This window comes from Engraulis encrasicolus, chromosome 16, assembly GCF_034702125.1.
Source record: "Engraulis encrasicolus isolate BLACKSEA-1 chromosome 16, IST_EnEncr_1.0, whole genome shotgun sequence".
Lineage (NCBI taxonomy): Eukaryota > Metazoa > Chordata > Actinopteri > Clupeiformes > Engraulidae > Engraulis > Engraulis encrasicolus.
Window position 1 is genome coordinate 47,553,797 of NC_085872.1, and position 8,708 is coordinate 47,562,504.

At 41.5% G+C, this 8,708-nt stretch overlaps 2 long non-coding RNA genes across 2 annotated transcripts; both read left to right on the forward strand.

Annotated features, from left to right (window-relative positions):
* Positions 1–60: 60 nt before the first annotated feature.
* LOC134466635 (uncharacterized) lies at positions 61–1,562 on the forward strand. Its single transcript, XR_010038359.1, has 3 exons — positions 61–390; positions 1,239–1,269; positions 1,445–1,562. It is a non-coding gene; the product is annotated as an uncharacterized LOC134466635 (long non-coding RNA).
* A 2,534-nt stretch (positions 1,563–4,096) lies between these two features.
* Positions 4,097–4,351, forward strand: LOC134466636 (uncharacterized). The gene is made up of 2 exons (XR_010038360.1): positions 4,097–4,140; positions 4,284–4,351. It is a non-coding gene; the product is annotated as an uncharacterized LOC134466636 (long non-coding RNA).
* Positions 4,352–8,708: the final 4,357 nt, after the last annotated feature.

An 8,708-nucleotide genomic window follows, 5' to 3' on the forward strand; every position in this document is an offset into this window, starting at 1 on the left:
AGAGAGAAGGATGAGAAAGGATGAGTGAAAGGTTCCAAATATACTGAAAAAAGAGGGAATGGCGGGTCTTTGAATTAACCTATATAAAGTAAATAGATGCAAAACAATTCATTAACATTCCTTGAGTAAACATGATTTCATCAAATAAGGATAATGTGTTCTTGGAGACTGCTGAATTGGCATGTTTCTAATGCTTTGAATGAACATGATTAAGTTGTGTCTGGGGTGGCCTCCAGTCCTGAGGTGGCGCTAGTGCACCACTTTCTAAGACAAGAAGAAGCCGGAAAGTTTCAAGCCAGAGAATCGTTCGCCTCAGTCAGCCCGGTCCTACTCTTCAGTCTCATCTCGCTGGAATAGTGTTGTCATGTGTGAAGATATACACGAAATTGAGTAAGTAACTGAAGTACTTTCATTTATGGTGGGCGATGTACTACTGCTCTTGTGTCTTTTGTGTGTGGAAGCTGAGCTTAGACTCTACTACTACATTTACCCGCGCAGTGCTCTTTGCTTAGTAACAGGTGCACTGCAAACACATGCAGTTGGCTATGCCCCATGTAATTTTAGAAAAGAATGGAAAATATGTACATTTAGGATATTCAAAGGATGTAGTAAAAACTGCAATCTACAATCTAGCTGGTTATCTTCAGTTAATAGCTATATTTGCGCGGGAGGGTCTGATCCGTTAATGGGGGAGGGGTGGTGAGGGGTATGCACAGAACTAGAACTTGAGATCGAACACGTTGCATGCTCACGAGAACAGAGGGCTGGCGTCGTTTCGGTGTGTTCATTTTAAGCCAAGTATTCTATTTTTAAAGTTTTCTTTTCTTATCCAACCCAGGTGTTTAATGCACACATGCACTTGTGGTCTTAACCGAAGATTAATGAAATGTAAGCTTTCCTGCACACGAAGTCAAAGAACAACCGACCTAGATAGAGTGCATATAACCTGAATTTAAACTTTGCACAGGGAATTGGATGAAACATGTGGGAATAGTATCCTATTTATTGAAGTGCATATCACTTTTTTTTTAGTTGCACTTATGGTGCAATGCAAAGCATGCACTGCCTTATCTCGTTTTACTTTGCCTATATCTTCCTCTTTTAAGTGGAGCATTGTTTACAAGTAGCCTAGTTTACAGAATGCATGCTCCTCATTCACGAATCCTGTGCTGTTTATTAAATGCTTAACCTCACCAATTCCTTCTTTCTTTCTTTCTTTCTTTCTTTCTTTCTTTAAGGACTTCTGCTGCACTGTTCGAAGTCTGTAAGGTAAGACATTCAATGCTGATTGTCTATAAGGTTTTTATATTGTTTTTATATTGTGTGTGTGTGTGTGTGTGTGTGTGTGTGTGTGTGTGTGTGTGTGTGTGTGTGTGTGTGTGTGTGGGGCTTTTCCCTAATGTTTATGATTTGTCAATCCTTTGGGCTCTTTATGCCTTTTCAGATCAGTGCTGAATTCAAAAGAATAACCACAGTTCCCCTGCAATCCAAGCAACTGTTGCTGAATTGGCTGATGTAAGTTTCTGTATTTTTTGCCTGTCTACTTGATGGTTCCTGAGCAGAAAGCCTTTTTAGATGCGTCCCACGCATCTCTATAAGAGGCTTTGGTGTCCGTCCGTCCGTCCGTCCGTCCGTCCCTCCGTCCGTCCGTCCGCCCTCCCGTGATGTGTTTCCCTCCCGTGATGCGTTTCTGAATTGTGATTCCCTCCTGTGATTCCCTCTTGTGTCCACAAGGTGGCAGTCGCTCAGTTTTGGCCTGGAGCTCATGCGTGCAAACCAACCGTGCTCTTTGCCAGTGAGAAAAACATGGCGGCACTTCCTGTTGATTTTCACATGAAAGTTTTGCTTAATTTAAAGTCCCTAAGCGACTATAAATGTTGTGGCTTCCATATATTGATGTAAAAGTGCCCCACGAAGTAATGAAGCACAACAAAGTTACTCCACATTACCATTTGACCACTCGTTTTTCTATGCTAACAGGGTAGCTAATGTAGCATTGTAAATGATCCAGGGAGGAAAGGGGGAAATGTTGTGATTTCAGTCCGCCTGAGGCAACGATTTTCGTGGGGAAGATGACCTGCATCTCGGTGGCATTGAACCACGCCCCCGTGCCTTATTTGGCTCGCTCAGCACGTGCGTCCTCAGTCCAATCGCAATGCTTTATTTTCCTCAGACGTTTAATCGCATTTAAGTGAAAGTGCCATGTATACACATCGCAAAATAACTCTTAATCCGATCTATTTAAATCGCATTTATTAAATCGGACTTAAAAAACATCATGTACACGTAGCCAATGTCTCATTGATTAGTTTATGGAACTTACGGTTTGTCTGTTACGGTCCACGAAGACAATATCCACGTGAAAACGCAAACGCCTGCAAACCACTGTTTTGACAGAAATACAGTTCACCTGTCGCCTACTCTGTTTTCTTCCCAAAGCGGCATTTAAAAGTATTCCATGAAATCCAACATCAACGTCACTTCAAATAGGTGACAGCATCATGCTCACACATGAAATAACACTTCAGTGAGGGGGGGGGGGACATCACTGCTCTCATATTAAAGTGAAAAGAGAATTTCACATTTTAGTTTATTTAATGTAGGCCTATGCAAAATTGCAAATAGCCTATTCATTGAAATCTGTCCAGAAAGGGTTGTAATGTTTGCCTGTTTTTTATGTTTGTAATTAAAAAAAAAAAAAAAAGTGATTTAAAAAAAAAAAAATAGCCTAACAAAAATAGAGATTTTATGTTTAAAAAAATGTGATATGGGATGGACCGATGGCCCCCCTAAGCTAAATTCGCCTTAGGTCCCCACATCAAAAATTCTGAATCAAACAAAGATATCGCAAACCACGCCCACTCAATGAAAAAGCGTGTGCTCAAGTTGGGTCTCCTAAGGGGGCGTTGTCCCCTACTTCTTCTTCTCTTTTTGAGGTGTTTGCGCAAGACGTGCGCTACCGCCATCTACAGCGCTAAGGGGACTTCATTGATTCTCAACCTCAGGACTCCGAAGGTCTCCTAACCGAAGGTCTCCTAAAGGGGCGTTCACCCGACATAAAGTGGATACCGGAAAGGAAACAAAATGACGCTTCTTGGTTACATCCACTTTCTTTGCCCACATTGCTAAATGTAGTGTAAGGGATTATTTTGAAAAGACAGTAACATGTAATCAGCAATGCATTACAGTTTTTCAGTAAATTGCCCAACACTGTTGAAATCCTATGGTACTTTTTCAAATCCAGGCTTATACAGTACATGGTAGGCTTATTGATAAATTGCCTTGACAGGTTATGAGGAGGCCAAGGGGGCGTTTGGGCAAAAAAGGTTCAGAACGGGCATAGACGGACGCATCTGTTGTCCGCCTGTCGGACTTGTTTACTATTGAGTTACACCCATGCATGTTAAAACCCCATAGAGAGGATCATGATCTGCCTTAGTAGTCATGGTACCAGTACATTCATATGCATGTTTCTTTTGGTGGCAGTCAGCTTCCCAATGTTGATGCCATTCATAGAATCCCAAAACAAATCAGTCCCACCACCATTTTTGACCGTAAACATGGGACTATTTTCTTTATACGTCTCCCTTGGCTACTATCACACATGCTTGAAACAATATAAAGCAAATGTGTTCATCATGGTTTCATCAGAGACAAACAGACTTCAGATATGGATTGCTGGAACCATGTCCTGTGGTCTGATGACACCAACATGAACACATTTTTTCGGATGGTGTCAAGCATGTGTGATCTTAACCAAGTAAGTAGTACAAAGTAAACTGTCCCATGCTCATGGTCAAGAAGTGGTAGTGGGACAGACATGGTTTTAGGCTGGATGCATGGCGTCAATATTGGAAATCTGAATTTCTCCAACATGTACCATGACAATTGAAGCAGATCATGATACAGTCTGTGATTTTAAAGGCGCAGAGAGTGATTTTTTTAAGTAGTTTATTTCCAGAACTCATGCTGCTGCACAGGTTACAAATGTTCTCCTTTTCTTTCTTTCTTTCTTTCTTTCTTTCTTTCTTTCTTTCTTTCTTTCTTTCTTTCTTTCTTCATTTCATTAAGTTGTACAAGATGCACCATTTATTCTGAGGACTTCTGGCACAGTGGCCTGCACTGTTCAAAGTTTGCAAGGTAAGACATTCAATTCGGATTGTCTTAAATGTTTTGATTTGTGAATTACAGCATTTTATCTCCTTTCTTGAATGTGTGTGTGGCTTTCTCCTAATGTTAATGATTTGATTGTTAAATCCTTTGGGCTCTTTATGTCTTTTCAGATCAGTGCTGAATTGAAAAGAATCACCACAGTCCCACTGCAATGCCCTGCACTGTTCCAAGTCCACAAGGTAAAGCATTCACTTTGGCCACAACCCTACCCAGTGCACCTTAACAACTTGACTCCTGCTTTAAATTAGCTGTTACCTGAAAGGGGGTGACTAAATATTCCAGTGGTATAAGGAGCTGCTTCTCGAATTTTTATATTTAAATTTTGTACTCTGACCAGTGAATATTAGATTATTGCTTAGTACTAGAATTGGAGTTATCTTAGACAAGATGATCTGATCTGAGAAGTGTTGATGACTACCTCCCTGGTGTTCCCACGCTCAGTGTGGAGTGTGACACTAGTTAGTTTGTATGCATTGTGCTATGCTCAACATGACATTGAGAGGCTTCAGTTGAAAGTGAGCAAGCTATCCCACGGTTTCCTTATTCCAATACACTTACTACACAATGCATGTGCAGCTAAACAAAAAGAAATATTAATATCTTCTATGTAGAAACAAAATGAACACTACTATGAAGTGTATAATATCTCAGAGCACTTTGTTGACACATGTTTTTCTCTCTGATGGGTGGGGAGGGGGGGTAGAAATCAGAGTCCACAGAGTGCACCAGCTGTGTTACGCTTTTCATTATATTGCCCATTGTATGTCTGCCTAGAATATTGCATGTTTTATTTTTAATCACTTAAGTTATCAGGGAAACGTATTGAGATGGGGAAAACTGTAATAACTTCTTATTTCAGCCCCTTGACAGATAAGCCCTGCATGCCATATTACTGCACGCATGCACAAACGCCAGAGAGGTTCTCAATTCATCTCAGATCAGAGAATATCAGAGAGCAGAGAAATGCAGTAGACTTTTCCTTCAAAGTCTCCTCGCAAGGAACAGTATATATCGTACCTGTATATGCATAATGAAACTTGTTCTCTTAATTGAGACGAACTGATCCTTACATCTCTGTGCTCTGAAACACCTTAAATAGAGGATTGGCATCACTGATTGTCTACTACAAGCCCCTTGTAGGTCCCAGCCAAGGACACAGTAGACCTGGGGTGTTGTTCCATATGAGAGTGAACTTTTTTCATTGGCCTGGGCCCACTGGTATTCCTGTGACACACCAAGGTTCATGTCAAAGTCTTGTCATGCTATGCAATGATCTTGCAGGCCATATAAAATTACTTCATGGGTCACAATTGGCCCTGGGTTTGAGTTTGACATCCCTGCAGAATGAAGGCAACTACACAGCTTTGGCTCTGGTATTTGACAACCTCAGGCCAATTCACACCAGCGTTAAATCATCATCCAGGTCCCACATCAGAATTACAACTGAGAATCTTGACAGTGGAACAGAGGACATGCTTTGGACTTTGCACTAACCTACTGCCCAGCTTAATGTTGATTTATTTGTTAATTCAAATGGCTTGGTTAATTTGTGTTTATTTACTTTTGTCTGTGTTGAATAGGTTATGGATGAAGTTGCCGTAGACGCAGCAATTGAAGACATCACTATTGGAATCTGCTCTGACAGAAGATTGGGCATCCCACCCAAAGGACATTGTCAGTTTTAGTGTATGTCTGTCACACACACGTGACACCCAATCGGAAAGGACTCTTTTTTTCAGCAACTAAAAAACAGCAGTTATTTTTGTTTCTTTAAGTGAAATGTACCTTTTTTCTAGAGATCAATTTGCTTGTATGCACTTCCAGCTCCTTGCTGGGATAAGAATAGTACTTGAGTGTGCATATGTTTTGTACATACTGTGTTGATTTTGACCCAAACTAAAGACAAACAAAATACCAAGACTAGACTTAAATAAGACTGGGTAATAACACAAATGTGGTCCACAAAGAGGACAACCAAATGAATGGTGGACTGCCAGATGCACGCGCACATGCATACAGTATACGCGCATGAACGCACACACGCACACCTACAAGTGTGGACTAATGCACTTAGTCAATGAGCTAAAAGAACTGTATGTAGAGTGAATTTTATTTGTGTCCGATGTGTGCACATGGATGCTAATCCAGCCAGAGAGCACTTTTTCACAGCAACCAAACAAATTATTTTCTTAAAGGTGCACTGTGTAGGATTGTGACCAGAGTAGGCAACTATGCTGCACATTGAAACGGTGCTGCCTATTACCAACTGTGTCCTTTTCATGAATATTTACTTAGTAATAAACGAAAATGTGTTAGTATGACCAAAGTTCAGTAAGTTTACAAAAAATCTGTAAAAAAATGACAGTAAGTTTACAAAAAATCTTGCGCCGGCGGATCCAGTAGAGCCTGCCATAGCCGTGCAGCAGGAACTGGACCTTTAACCCCCCGGACAGGAAGACTGGACCCAACTGGTGGTGGTGGGGATGGAGGAGGAGATTTCGGACCGGCCATGCCTAGGCCAGCAAGAAAGGAGAGTTAGACATGTCGCTATAAAGGAAATGGCAGCCGCTGATTGGATCTGCGAAATGCACAGGTGACCTGAGTCTTCCTGGCAGAACTAACGCAGGCTTAATTCAAAATGTTCAGCTACTGTGACTATTCGGAGTGTGTCAACACTGCAGTTCACAACCATTATGGCTTTCTAGGTCTTTCTTTATACTTTGATGAGTGCAGAAATATTAGTTAGAATGCATACTTTGTTAATATGAAAAGCATACATTTTGAAAATAAACAACTTAAACATAAATGACAGGCTATAGCCTAAATTAAACTTCAAAAGTATCTTGACTTCCTGACCCCCTGCACACCCCCTTTCATATTTCACTGGGTTTTGCGCACCCCCTAAGAGAATGTTGCACAGCTGCACATTTTGGGGAATCCTCATTTCCGATAGACATCATTACAATGGAACTTGTGGCATGACAAGTCTGGGTAATAGACAGCACTTCAGATGGATCCTTACAGAGTATACAATTCACCAAACAAGTCAAAACTATATAATATTCATTAATTCAGTATAAAAAAACACACATCTCAACCATTAATCTATTCAGCCCGCGCACCTCCTTGTGGCAGGCCGCACCCCAGTTTTGGAAGCCTTGGCCTACACAATGCCATCTCCAACTCCATACTTAATGCCTTGTTGTAAGGTGCTTTTTGTTGGTGTTCCATAGAACAGTGGTGATCAAACTGTGGTACTTGAGACACCTCTGGTGGTACTTGGAAGAATTAATTTACACATAGCAAAAGTGATTATGGAAGGCCTTTGCCTGCGATATTCTAATGTTGGTTGTCAAGATGGTACTCGGAGAGCTTAATGTTTTCTCAGGTGGTACTTCACAGAAAAAGTTTGAGAACCACTGCCATAGAAGGTGTTCATTATCAAGATACAATAAACACATCATAGCTCCTGTGCACCCTGATGTTCCCCTCATCCCCCACATCCTCTTTGTCTCTTTGCCTACTTGTTGAAATGCATACGCACGCACAAAATTGTGCATGTGCGTGTGTGCTAGAACAGTGGCTCTTAACCTGGGGTGCAGCCGGGCACCCCCTGGGGGTGCACCAGAGACTTGGGTGCATGGAATTTTGTTTGTGTTGAGGTCGTGACCAAAATTCTGCTTCCAAACATTATAATTAGGCCAGGTGCTTTGGTCTCAATGTAAAGTCATTAAAGTATTTATTAATGTCTAAAGCAAGAATCATTGAAATGAATCGCTTAAGTCATTTTAAAGTGCATATACACATTTAGAAGTTTGGGTTGGAGGTGTGCGACTTGTCTTGGGCACAGGTTAAGGCAGGGGTGGGCAATTATTTTGGCTCAAGGGCCACATTGGGTTTAGAAAGTTGACCAAAGGGCCGGATGTTGTAGGCAACTTGCCCGTGCCAATAATAAGAATTGGTGTACGGCAGCATAATTAAACCATTGTCAGTTATGCCATTCCGGCTAATTGTATCTAGATGTAGACTTTGGTAATCTTAGGTTTCCAAGACCCTTGTTTTAGGTAGTGCATTGAAGAATGAGTGACCATGCGAGTCTGCATTTTTTTCTTGGAAAGGCTCTGAAGGCCGCATGAAATGGCCGAGCGGGCCGCATGTGGCCCCCGGGCCTGAGTTTGCCCACGTCTGGGCTAAGGGGTGCATCAAGAAAAAAAAAATCACTTTTCTAGAAGAATGCTCATCAAATTACTGCTCCACAGACTAAAATAGGTGTGTGTGTGTGTGTGTGTGTGTGTATGTGTGTGTGTGTGTGTCTGTGTCTGTGTCTGTGTGTGTGTGTGTCATCATAATATTATTGCCAAATAAAAGACAGGATTGTGGGAGCATTAGAATGATCATTAGCTCCCATGCTTCCTGCCAGTCCTGAAATGTAATCAACACATTTGCAGCTACAGGGATTTCCTGTGTCTTTCCGCTAGCTATGGTCCACTGCACTAGAACTCTCAGAGTTCATAACAGCCCCGGGGTTTGAACTG